The sequence below is a fragment of the Capricornis sumatraensis genome, chromosome 3 (assembly GCF_032405125.1).
Source record: "Capricornis sumatraensis isolate serow.1 chromosome 3, serow.2, whole genome shotgun sequence".
Classification (NCBI taxonomy): domain Eukaryota; kingdom Metazoa; phylum Chordata; class Mammalia; order Artiodactyla; family Bovidae; genus Capricornis; species Capricornis sumatraensis.
Window position 1 is genome coordinate 174,529,038 of NC_091071.1, and position 13,697 is coordinate 174,542,734.

A 13,697-nucleotide genomic window follows, 5' to 3' on the forward strand; every position below is an offset into this window, starting at 1 on the left:
GGTCGGGATCCAGGAGCCCCATCCCAGAGAGCAGTCGAGGGCCTGGGGGTAATCAGAGAAATAATTTTTAAATTATTCAGATTCTTCCTGGTGGAGTCATCACCTCCCACTCAAGGGCTGCATTCCAAAATCAGCATATGAAGTAATAATTGTCAGTGGCCAATATCACCTTTGGAAAAAATTCTTAGGAAAGCACCATGTTGAAGATCATTATTACTGTTTCAGGATAGTTCTATGTGGTCACTTTTAGCGTTGACATTAGAACAGGTTTCTAGTCCTTCAGTGGAGTATAAGTTGGCTAATGTATACCCCCTTTTAAAAAAATTAAATCTTTAAAGACTGGAGCTGTACTTAGTGGTGAGGTGTTTAGATCACAAGAGGCTCTGGATCTGAGGCAGATGGTGGTGGGAGGTTGAGGGAGGGGTGGGGGGTTAGGGGTGGGGGCGTTGGAGGTGGGGGATCGGGGCCCGCAGGTACACGCTACAGAATAGGCTCCTTGAGGGTCTGAAGCAGCAAGGATGGACAGCAACCCCTGCTGTATTTTAATGGGTATCTTTAGTTTTTTCCTGGAGAAGGAAATGGCAACTCACTCCAGTACTCTTGCCTGGAGAATCCCATGGGCGGAGGAGCCTGGTGGGTTACAGTCCACGGGGTCGCAAAGAGTTGGACACGACTGAGCGAGTTCACTTTCACTTTAGTTCTTTCTCTCTGAATTTTATTAGGCAAAATGCAGATAGCCAAATGTGTATATAATTTAACTCTAAAGTTCTTGTATTGCATTTAAAAAACACGGAGGTGTTATTTACACACAGTAAAATGCACAAACCTTAAATGCCCCTGTTCAATGGCTTTTTAATGTAAATGAAGACACCCTTTACCACACCCAGGTCAAAACACAGAACATTTCCATCACCCCAGCAACTTGCCTCGTGCCTCTTTTTGTACCATTGGCCCTCAGTGTCTGTATCCACAGAGCCCACCAACCATGGAATAAAAATATTTGAAAAAGAATTCCAGCGAGTTCCCCCAAAAGCAAAACCTGAGTTTGCCACACGCAGGCAGCTATTCACTACCGTTTGCATTGTATTTACAATTATTTACATAGCATTTACATTGTATTAGGTATTATAAGTAACTAGAAAGGATTAAAAGCATACAGGAGGATGTGTGTAGGTTATATGCAAATGCTACGCCATTTTATAGAAGAGACTTGAGCATCCTTGGATTTGGGTCTCCAAGGGGATACAGGGGTGTCCTGGAACCAATCCCCTGAAGATACCAAGGGACGACTGTATTCCCTTCTACCTGCAAAGAGCCCAGGGATTCGACCTCTCTCACCGCGGGTTACTTCTACCTGTTCTTAAACTTCACATAAACAGAATCACTCGGTGTCTTTTGTGTCTGGCTTCTCTCATTTCACGTGCTTGTGAGATTCAGCCTTGCTTTCGTTGCATGCCGGCGCGGGTTTTATCGCTGAGTAGTACTCCGTGGTATGCGTGCAGCCCATTTCGTGTAGCCCCGCTCCTTTTCATGGAAATATTTGGTTATGATGAAAAAATCTAAGAACATTCTCATACAATCCTCCTCCCTGTGCCATCCTGTGAACGGATATGTTCAAATCCCCACGTTACTGTCTGAACCCCAAGACGGGGACGTGCGTTGACACGGACACCCCTTCACTCTCATCTGCTACTCCGCACCTCCCTCTCCATCAAAAACACGAACCTCCAGACTCGCTACCCGATCCACTTTTTCTCCTCCTGGCCGGCTCTTTATTATGGAGATTGTCTTAATCTTGTCTTTCTTGCGAAATCCTTCCCCTCCTCTGGGGGCCTTCAGAATCTCTCCTTCCATTCTCCTTCCCTCCACCCGTAAGATCAGGGTTTCTTTCTTCAGTGCGGGGAGTGTTTGGGAATTGGGGAGGGAACTGTCAGAAACCGCCTGGACTTTATTCTTTGCCTTTCTCAGCAGATAAAAGAGCTTCGGGGGATTGTTTTATGAAAAACGGAGGGGATCGCAAAACGACAAATAATTTGTTGTGGAGATGGAGGCAGCGCAGATTCAAATTCAGCATCTCCCCTCTTCCTGCTGCGTGTGCTCTTGCAGGAAAGAATGCCCGTGTTTGGGGATGACATTGACCCCTCGGACTGGGATGAGGCTTCTGGTCAGTGTTATTTGAATCTGGTGCATGGCAGGCACTTAGCAAAATTCCCACCTGCTACTCAGGGCTGCCCATGCAGGGAGACCAGCTGAGAAGTTTGGTGGGGGGAGGTAAAAAGAAGACCAAACACAGCAAAAATAATTTTGTGGGGAAGAGTAAGAAAAATATGGGAAAAAAAGCAAAAAAGCAGACAAGCTCCCCTAACTGCTGGCTGCAGCTGGAGACCAGCATCCTGGCTGCCCAGGAGGGAGAAGCCAAGCCTGCCGGGAGCCAGGTGGAGCTGCTCTTGGAGACGTTCCCAACGCGGAGATTGCAGATCCGGCTGGAAAGGCGCTAATGGAAGCCACCAGGCATGCAGGCAGGTGAGACGTAAAAAGATTAGGAGGATTAGGGGCGAGTTTGGAACACAGATAGTGCCAGCCAGGAGGACACACCTCTGCCTGGTGGAGGCCGGGTCTGGGTCCTGAGGGATGTCTCGATCCCACATCCAGGGAATGTGGTACCCAGAAGGCCTGGTTAATGCGACCTTCCAAGAAGTTCACACAGATGCAAGCAGAGGGGCCCGGGCAAAGCCTCCTCCCCACCCCACCTTTAGATCCTCACCCCTAGTCACCATGTGGAGACGATCTCCCTCGGTTTCCTATCACTGGGCCTGCAGTTCCACCTTTACTGATTCTTTCCCTGGGGATAAAGGATGTTCTGTTAAACGATAAAATTAAAGGTGTGTCTTAGGGCATTTGCAAGGTGTTAATGGGCTCTAATTAGTGAGCCCTGCTGCTAGACTTAATACTAGTGTTTTACATACTAATTTCATCATTGCAACCCTAAGGAGGTAATACTATGATAAGACCCTTTAACAGATGAAGCTCAGAGAGGGTAAGCAACTCGCTCAAGGTCACACAGCCAGAAGGTGGTAATTTCCATCGCATCAGGTGGCTTTCTGAAGATGTTCACTGGAATCCTGCAGATCCAAAACAGGAACTCTGGAAGGGAGAGAGGAATGGTGGAGATGAAAATGTTGGGTATGGGGACTCTGAAGGCAAGATTTGCCAACTTCACAAATTTACCTCCCCTGTGCCAAGTATTTTTCATATATCGTCTTGCTTAACTTACACAGTATCCTTACAGGGTAGTGTTGCTGCTGCTGCTAAGTCACTTCAGTCGTGTCCGACTCTGTGTGAACCCACCAGGCTCCCCTGTCCCTGGGATTCTCCAGGCAAGGACACTGGAGTGGGTTCCATTTCCTTCTCCAATGCATGAAATTGAAAAGTGAAAGTGAAGTCGCTCAGTCATGTCCAACCCTCAGAGACCCCATGGACTGCAGCCCACCAGGCTTCTCCATCCCTGGGATTTTCCAGGCAGGAGTCCTGGAGTGGGGTGCCATTGCCTTCTCCACAGGCTCATTTTTCAAGATGAAGAAACTAAGGCTCAGAGAGGCAGTGACTCGTGGGTCTAGGGTTGCCAGATTTTGTTTGTTGTTCAATCGCTCAGTTGTGTCTGACTCTTTGCGACCCCAGGGACTGCAGCTCGCCAGGCTTCCCTATCCTTCACTATCTCCTGCAGTTTGCTCAAACTCATGTCCGTTGAGTCAATGATGCCATCCAACCATCTCATCCTCTGTCACCCCCTTCTCCTCTTGCCCTCAATTTTTCCCCGCATCAGGGTCTTTTCCAAGGAGTCAGCTCTTCACATCAGGTGGCCAAAGTATTGCCAGATTTAACAAATAAAAATACAGGATGGCCTGTTCAATTTGAATTTCAGATAAGCAACACTATGCATAGGATATACTTATATTAAATATATATATATTCATCCTGTACTTCATCTGGCAGCCTCCAGGGGCCGCGCAGCCTCTGAGGGGCTGTTCTCCCTCCACTCCTGGCTCACGAGGAAGCCTGTCTTGGTAGCAAGGGGTGGGCTGAAGGTGTGCACCTCTCTGCCTCCCAGGGCAAAGGGGAAGAGGAGCCTTCATCTCCATCTAGGGTCTCCAAGACCCCTGCTCCTGTGGGCGAGCCAAGAACCCCAGTCAGGTTCCCTCACTCTGACCCTCCCTCCCCACTTCATTACCACATCTCTTCCTGCCTTCGATTTTCATCAGGAGAGGTCACTATGGGCTGGAGGCAGGGGACTCCCAGCTCTGTGGGTGTCCATGGACAGATGACCCCTCTGGGCCTCAGTTTCCCTAATTGTAAAAAAAAAAAAAGAGGGAGGAGTTGAACCAAAAGAGTAGTTCCCTGAGTCAGAGTCCCATTGAGGAGCTGGTTAAGGAGACCATTACTCAAGTTGCACTCCTATGTCCTGAACAGAATTTCTGGGGTGGGGCCCGGAGATTCAGCGGTTTTCATAGGTGCCTCGGATGAGCTGAGGCAAGCAGTCCAGCACCTTTCTGGAGCTCTGACAGCAACTGGGCGTCTGTCCAGTCTTGACAAGTGGGCTGCGCCTGTCTTCTGCTTCCAACATGTGGGGATCAGGTGCTGAAGGGTCTCTAGACACCTTGATCAGAATAGGACAAAGGAGGAAAGTCCAGGTTTGTTGGGTTGGGCCAGGGTGAGAGGGAGGGAAGATCACTAAATCTCCCCTGAGCCGAGATCATTTCCAACCTGGGAATTTCAGGAGTATCTCTTACCTCTGAGTAGAGATGGGTGTTTTTCACAGCCCCTGCCTGGGTCATGTGACTGCCCACCAGGGCACCAGCGAGGCTACTGTTGTCAGTGCCAGTGAACCAATGGGTGGACGGCGGCTCGGAGGGGGCAATCAGTTTCCGGTGTCACCCAGCAGAGCTGCCCTGGTGGCTCAGCTGGTAAAGAATCTGCCTGCAATGCGGGAGATCTGGGTTTGATCCCTGGGTTGGGAAAATCCCCTGAGAAGGGAATGGCTACCCACTCCAGTATTCTGGCCTGGAGAATCCCCTGGACTGTATAGTCCATGGGGTCGCAAAGAGTCAGACACACGACTGAGTGACTTTCACTTTCCCAGCAGAGCTGCTTCAGTCTCCAGTCTCTGGGGGTGGGATTCTGTGCCCCAGCCTCACCCTAAGGCAGTCCTGGAAGGTGTCTGGGGTAGACGATGCCCTGCTCCTGTGGTCCAGGCGCTGCTTTCTTCATGGCGATGTTCTGAGCTTCTGCCTCTGCCCTACCAGCCGCTCACAGCAGCTCACAGCTGTCCACTCCCGCACCTCAGGTCCAAGCTCCCTTCTCCTTTCCCTGAACAGGGGGTCAAGCCTGTGGGCTGAGCCAGGATCTGGGCACGGGTCTGCTGTGAGGGGCGCCTCCTCATTCTTGCCCCCGCGGGGCAGCTTCGGAATCTGGGCAAATGACAGCTGCTTCAGCCGGTTCCCTCCCCCTCTCTCCAGCCCTCTGCTGATTACAAATAAACACCCGGGCTACGCGGGAGAGTAATTAACTCTCCAACATGGGGAGAAAGTAATCAGCCTGGAGTTTGCTGCAGGTGGGAAAAGAGCAGGCTTTTCCTAAGGAGTATGCAAATACATCGGTAGTTTGCAAACCACCCCTTGGGCTCCAGGGAAAGGCTGTCAGAGCTGGGGGCGCCCAGCTGCTAAGCAGGGACAGACACCGGGCGATGCTGCCCCCAGCTGCTGGGGGGCCTGGCCTCTCAAGTTTACGGAGATCGGAGGGGTCAGCCTAGGAGTGGGGGCCTTGCCTTTGGGGCTCCCCTGCACGCCTGAGTCCTTGCGTCTGGAGCTCTGTGAGGAGGCAGAGGGAGAAACAGGCTCTGGCCTAACCCTAACCCTAACCCACTGGTCCTTGCTCATGTGAACCTGGGCAAGTCGCTTCCACCTTTCTGAACCCCAGTTTTCTCGCTGAAAGATGGGGATACAAAGACACACTTTTCAGACTCGTACGGAGAGCTGGATAGACATAAAGCCTCTACCCGGGCCTGGCACTTGGGTGTTCAGCAAGTGGGAACTCTTATTAGAAAGCATCATGATCCATGTGGGCCACGTGCTCCCGAGTCAAGGCCACGACCCCTCGGGGATCTCCTGGGTGCCTGGTCTACCTTTCAGGGGGTGCACTCAGCCTTGTGACATGTAACTTGAAAGCCTTCAAGAATGGCCCTTCCCTTCTGTTTCCAGCTATCTTATTTGGTTGGCCAAAAGGTTCGTTTGGGTTTTTCAAAACTGTCTTGATAACTTTTTGGCCAGCGTAATATTGCCCCTGCCTTGCTTGAAAATCTGGACCTGGACTAGGGTAAGGAGAGTGAGGGCCCCGTGGGATTAAATTTAAGGAGGCATTCACTCAAGACCGTGTGAGCAGAACTGCTCCTGAGGGTGAGCACCACCTTAAACACGCCCCAGGCACCCGACCCAACTCATCCTCATCCAGGCTCTGGTGAGACCCCACCTTTGTTAAGCCCTCTCTCAGAATTAAGCCTCATCCTTCAAGTCCTTCAAAGAGATTCTGGAGGGGAGCAGGGAGGGACCAAGAGGAAATTTTCTGAGTGATGGAAATGTTTTTTTGTCTACACTGGGGTGTCAGGGGCACAGGTGTACATGTTTGTCAAAACTCACCAAATAGCACATTTAAATTATGTGTATTTCACTGTATATAAATTTTATTTCCATAAAACATAATTTTAAATTAAATAAAATGTAGGTATCTTCTAGGAGACATCTCACATTAATGTGCAATTATGGTGATGATCAAGGTGGTCATTCAGCTTCTGCTTGTATACATCATGTGACAGGGAGCTCACCATCTGTGGAGCCAGGACATCACTTGTTTGGCAGTAGAACTAGGATCTGAACTCAGATCTTACTCCAGAGTCCAAGGCCTTGGGTTCGGCTCTACTGACTGTCCCAGGGTTGTGTGTGCTCGGGAATCATCGTGAGGGTTATATGAGGTGTGACAAGTGAAATGCTTGTCACATATCGCTGAGATACTTAAGAGCTTCTGTACATGTGGAATTGCACTTCCCCAAGATTGCCGGGAGAAATATCAGTAACCTCAGATGTGCGGATGACACCACCCTTCTGGCAGAAAGTGAAGAGCTAAAGAGCCTCTTGATGAAAGTGAAAGAGGAGAGTGAAAAAGTTGGCTTAAAGCTCAAGATTCAGAAAACGAAGATCATGGCATCTGGTCCCATCATTTCAAGGCAAATAGATGGGGAAACAGTGGAAACAGTGTCAGACTTTATTTTTGGGGGCACCAAAATCACTGCAGATGGTGACTGCAGCCATGAAATTAAAAGACGCTTGCTCCTTGGAAGAAAAGCTATGACCAACCTAGACAGCATATTACAATACACAGACATTACTTTGCCAACAAAGGTCCATCTAGTCAAGGCTGTGGTATTTCCAGTAGTCATGCATGGATGTGAGAGTTGGACTATGAAGAAAGTTGAACACTGAAGAATTGATGCTTTTGGACTGTGGTGTTGGAGAAGACTCTTGAGAGGCCCTTGGACTGCAAAGAGATCCAACCAGTCCATCCTAAAGGAGATCAGCCCTGAATATTCATTGGAAGGACTGATGTTGAAGCTGAAACTCCAATACTTTGGCCACCTGATGCGAAGAACTGACTCACTGGAAAAGACCCTGATGCTGGGAATGATTGAAGGTGGGAGGAGAAGGGGACAACAGAGGATGAGATGGCTGGATGGCATCATCAACTCAATGGGCATGAGTTTGGGTAACCTCTGGGAGTTGGTGATGGACAGGGAGCCCTGGCGTGCTGCAGTCCATGGGGTTGCAAAGTCTCGGACGCGACTGAACGACTGAGCTGAACGGACCTCACACTAGCAGTTGGTGGGATCTGGGACCAGTTCGGTGCAATGACACGTGAGCAGAAGGGACGTTGCTGGTGCAAGTCCTCTAACACGCTCTCGTCCCACTGCCGCTGTCGTGGAGCCCTCGTGTTGCGATGCTTGGAGCCACAGAGTCCAAGTGGCCTGGCTCACTGAGGGTCTGCACGGAGAACACCTGTCCTGAAGAGTCAACTGGACCATGACGAGCTTTGCAGGAGCAACGGGTAAACCTCGGTGCTGTCGAGACACTGCAGTGTGGGTTGTTCCTCTAGCATACCTGCCTTGTCCTGGCCCATACCGCACAGGGGTGGGTGTGCCACAGGATGATATGACGTTAATATTGTTGCTGGCCTCGTGGTCTGAATCACCTTCTTCCTCTTCATTTTCAGGCTGTCATTGTCAGTGACAGCACCCTCAAAGAACCCTTCAGGCCACACCGCTTTCCGCTTATCCCCACTGAGCTGTCCAGGGTCCTGTCCTCCGTCTGAACTCTCCAGCACTGCTCAGACTTTCATCAGCTCTGTGTAGCCTAGGCTGGGCTGCAGGGTTTCTAAAATGAGAATTAACCAGATTCACCTTTGGAGAGCTTAAATTCTGTTGTGGGGAGGCAGGCGTGGAAATAACTCCCAAAGTAGGAGGTTTATCAGGTGCCAGGAAGTATAGAAGCCGGAGGTGGGAGCTCCCAAAGGGAAAAACGAGTCACACCAGTGCAGGAATCTTGGGACACTTCCTTGGAGGAGGAGGAGAGGAGAGGAGGAATGGGAGGGGGAGGGGGAGGAAATGCACGGGATCGGGGGGTAGGGGTGGGAAAGGAGGCAGGCCTCTGTAAGCTCCCTCCGGATACTCTGGGCTCTCATCACAACTCCAGTCTGAGTCCCAGTTCTACTTCCATCTGCTGTGCAACGTGAATCAGGCATTCTGGTTTTCTCATCTGTAAAATGGGCACAATAAAAACATACCTTCACAGGGTTGTTATGAGAACTCAACAAGTTAATACATGTAAAGTGCTTACTCAGCGCCTGGCATGCAGTAATTGCTCAGTGAAGAGCTGTTATTATGACCGCGTTTGGCCCTTGCAACAACCCTGCCAGAGGACAGAAATAACTAGCATTGTCTCTGCCTCGCAAATAAGAAAAAGGAGGCTCAGAACACACAGCTAAGAAGCGGCTGAGCGTGGCCTGGCTGCTGTGCCTGCCTTTCACCACAGCCCATTTCGGGTCTCACTGCTTCCTCTGTCTTGACCACTTTTCCCAACTCTTTCCACTTTTGAGACTCCACTCTTCTTTTTCTTCAATATTCATTTAATTTTTTAAATTGACGGATAATTGCTTTACAGAGTTTTGCTGTTTTCTGTCAAACCTCAACATGAATCAGCCATAGGTATGCATGTATCCCCTCCCTTTTGACCCTCCCTCCCATCTCCCTCCCCACCCCACCCCTCTAGGTTGATACAGAGCCCCTGTTTGAGTTTCCTGAGCCACGCAGCAAATTCCCGTTGGCTGTCTATTTTCTATACGGTAATGTAAGTTTCCCTGTTACTCTTTCCATACATCCCACCCTCTCCTGCCCCCTCCCCATGTCCATAAGGCTATTCTCTCTGTCTGTTTCTCCACTGCTGCCCTGTAAATAAATTCTTTAGTACCATTTTTCTAGATTCTGGATATATGGGTTAGAATACGATACTTATCTTTCTCTTTCTGAGTTACTTCACTCTGTATAATAGGTTCTGGGTTCATCAACCTCATTAGAACTGACTCAAACGCATTCTCCACTCTTCTTTAAATTATGGCCACATATACATAACAAAAATTCTTTAACCATTGTGACCATTTTAAACTGTGCGATTCAGTGACATTAAATACAGTTACATTGTTGTGCAGCCATTGCCACCGTCTGTCTCCAGAACTCTGAAAGCCTGTACCCATTAAACAGTTACTCTCTGCCCCCCTCCCTCCAGCCCTTGGCAATCATACTCTATGTCCTGTCTCTGTGAATCTGACTATGTTAAGTGCCTCATGTAAATGGCATCATACAGTATTTATTCTTTCGTGACTGGCTGATTTCACTTAGCACGAAACGTCCTCCAAATTCCTCTGTGTTTTCACATGTGTCAGGATTTCCTTCCTTGATAAATCTGAATGCTATTTCATTGTGTGTGTAATGCACTTTTTATTTATCCGCTCATCTGTTGATCGAACTTCTATCTTCTGGCTATTTAGTGTGATAAATGTTGTCATGAGCATAGGTGTACAAATACACTTCAGGGTCCCTGCTTTCATGAGACCCTACCACTGCCACCACCTTGGGAGCCTCTCCGAGATCTTTGCCAGGGCCCTGAGTTCCCAGTGATCCAGGAGCCAGGCCCCCAGCCAGCTCGCAACCCTCGGGCCATTCTGCTACCCACTCGGCTCCGTGCCTTTGCTGCTGCGGCTCCTCTGCCTGGCAGCCCTTCTGCACCGTCTCCTTAGCACAGATCCATGCATTCCCCAAGGCTCACCTTGAATGCCTCCCACTCCAGAAAAACCGTCTCTGCCCTCCAGTGTTCTCTTCTGCCCAACCCTCCATCTTTCCCTTGCTTAAGTCTCTGATTATTTTTTAAAATATAGACTTGAGTTTGAGCAAGCTCCGGGAGTTGGTAATGGGCAGGGAAGCCTGGCGTGCTGCAGTCCATGGGGTTGCAGAGTTGGACATGACTGAGCAACTGAACTGAACTGATTTTTTTAAATTGTATTTATATATTTATTTATTGTTGTTGTTTAGTCACAAAGTTGTGTCCGACTCTTTGCAACCCCATGCACTGCAGCATATCAGGTACCTCTGTCCTCCACTAACTCCTGGACTTTGCTCAAATTCATGCCCATTGAGTTGGTGACACTATCTAAGCATCTCATCCTCTGTCACCCGCTTTTCCTCCTGCTCTCAATCTTTCCCAGTATCAGGGTCTTGTCCAGTAAGTTGGCTGTTCACATCAGGTGGCCAAAGTATTGGAGCTTCAGCTTCAGCATCAGTCCTTCCAGTGAATGTTCAGGGTTGACTTCCTTTAGGATTGACTGGTTCGATCTCCTTGTCGTCCAACGGACTCTCAAGAGTCTTCTCTAAGCATTACGATTTGAAAGCATTGATTCTTCGACGCTCAGCCTTCTTTATGGTGCAACTCTCACATCCGGGCATCGCCTGTTCAGTGTTTCTTTGCGGCTGCATTGAGCGCTGCTGCGTGCAGGCTGTCTCTGCTGCAGCAAGTGGGGCTGCTCTGTAGTTGCAGTGCTCGGGCCTCTCGTTGCCTTGGCTTCTCTTGTCGCAGAGCATGGACTCTATGGCAGTCATCCTCAGCCTTTTCAGGACCGGTTTCATGGGAGAAAACTGCTCATCTTCTGCTGGGCAGCCCAGCTCCTAACAGACCATGGGCTGGGTGGGGACCCCTGCTCCAGGACAAGCGGACTTCAGCAGCTGTGACCCACGGGCCTAGTTGCCTCACGGCATGTGGGATCTTCCTGGACCAGGGGTCGAACCTGTGTTGCAGTCAAATTCTTACCCATTGGACCACCAGGGAAGTCCGTCTCTGATTACACCTTACATTACTACTGTCTGTGCCTTCCTTCCAGAATAGGGAGTTTCCTTTAGCATGTCGTTGAGATAATCTCCCCTTGAAGGAAAGCAAAAATGGCAAAAAGGAGAGTCTTCCCCCCCCCAGCCTCCCCCACCCCCTGAGAATGTGTCCGGATAGAGTGCCCAAACACTCCGGCTGCACGCACCAGCAGGATGAGCTGGATGCGTTAAAGGTAACGTGGCCTCTTCTGTCTCGTCACACTCTGACTTTTCAGTCTAGAAAAGGAGTGGCCTGCTCACCCGCCAGGCCACCTCTGTCTCCCGAGGGGTTGGGGCCGTGTGACTTCGGAGAGCTTTCGCTGCTCGTGTCGAATGCTCCTGCCTTCCACTAAGCTTCTGGATTCCTGAAAGCCCTCTGCCTGGTTTCATTCGCTCTGCTGCCTGGCTTTACTCAGAACCTAAACCTCAAGGGGGTTGGTTCTGGTTCCCCCATCTCCAGGCTGGGTTTCTCAGAGCCCAGGTGGGTGCTGGGTCTTCTGTAGCAACGAGGTGGTTGTGACTTCCTAGGGCTTTCAGCCTCTGCGGAGGGCTAACTGGGGGTGCCACTCCAGAGCACCCCTCTTGGCTTCTCAGCAGGCAGGGTGGCCAGGTTATTTTTGTGATAAAAGTTTAATAAATTGAAAGGCATGGTTTTCATTCTGTGGGTAATTAGCTGCCGCCGCTGTGCTCCCTCCTAATTGTCTCCCTCACTCCAGACGGGAGTAGATCAATAGAAAGCGGCCGCTGCATGGTGAAAGTCACAATTAATTAATTGTCGGGCGTGTGTGTGTCTCCATCTCTGTCACATCAAAGGCTCGGGGGCGGCAGCTGCCCATATTTCTGGCCCTGCTGGGCCAGCCCAGCCCAGAGCCCCAGATGCGTGTGACTACACGCCACCGGGCACGCTTCCTGCCTCTCCCCTGGGCAGTGAGGCTCCTGGACGAGGGGTCCCCTGAGACCTCTGGCTCAAGGGCTTTCTCCGACAGCCAGCATTTTCTTGCTACCCCATCCCAAACGCAGGCTCCACTAGATCTTTGCCCAGGTACGTGTCCCCTGGTCCCCTGCCTCGCGCTCCAATTCATTCTCTTCCCTGCGGTCTAAATCCTCAGCTTCTGGAGCTCTGTGATGAGCTAGAGGGGTGGGATCAGGGGTAGGTGGGAGAGAGGTTCAAGAGAGAGGGGATACATGTGTACATAAGGCTGATTCACTTTGTTGTTCAGCAGAAACTAACACAGCATTGTAAAGCAATTATACTCCAATTGAAAGAGAAAAGAAAAACAAAGTAAATGAAACATCAGAGAAAAAAAAATCTGTAGCTTTTCTAGGTTAAAACTTCAGCTGTATTCAGAATAGTGGTTGATTGTTTCTGGTCGTGGGGGTAGGTATTGACTAGAAGAGAGGACATTCAGGGATGCTGGGAATGACCTACGTTTTTATTTGAGTGGTAGTTTCATGGGCTGTGGGCTTCCCTGGTGGCTCAGATGGTAAAGAATTGCCTGCAACTCAGGAGACCCAGGTTTGATCCCTGGATTGGGATGGGAAGATACCCTGGAGAAAGGAATGGTTCTCCACTCCAGTATTCTTGCCTGGAGAATTCCATGGACAGAGGAACCTGGTGGGGTACAGTCCATGGGGTTGCAAAGAGTTGGACACGACTAACACTTTCATTGGTGTATACCTATATGCTGCTGCTGCTAAGTCGCTTCAGTCGCTATTTTGCTATACACTTCAGTTTAGTGCCAACTGTTAAACACGCAAGACTAATGCCTCTCCCCTATTCAGTACAAACAACTTTATGTGCCAGGCGTTGAAACAGGATGGTGAGGAACATGGCCCCGGGACGATGAAACCACAGGCCCTGCTTAAACATACCATCAGCCTTGGAGAAAGACAGCGTGATCCCCATTTTACATTTGGAGAAGCAGAGGCGTGAAAAGACTGTGGGTTGGAGGGGAAGGACCTGTGTGTGTTGAGGGGCTTATGTGCACCCTGAACAAGCTCAGCGCCTCATACACCTCCACCACTCCATGAAGGTGGAGCAATGTGTCCCATTTTACAGACAGCAAAACTGAGGCTCAGGCAAGCAGGGTCCCTTATCTGAGGTCACGCACCCTGGGGCTGCTGAATTGGGTCTGGAACCAGGGTTGTCTCATTTTCAACATCTCCCTGAAGGGCAGATATGGAGGAG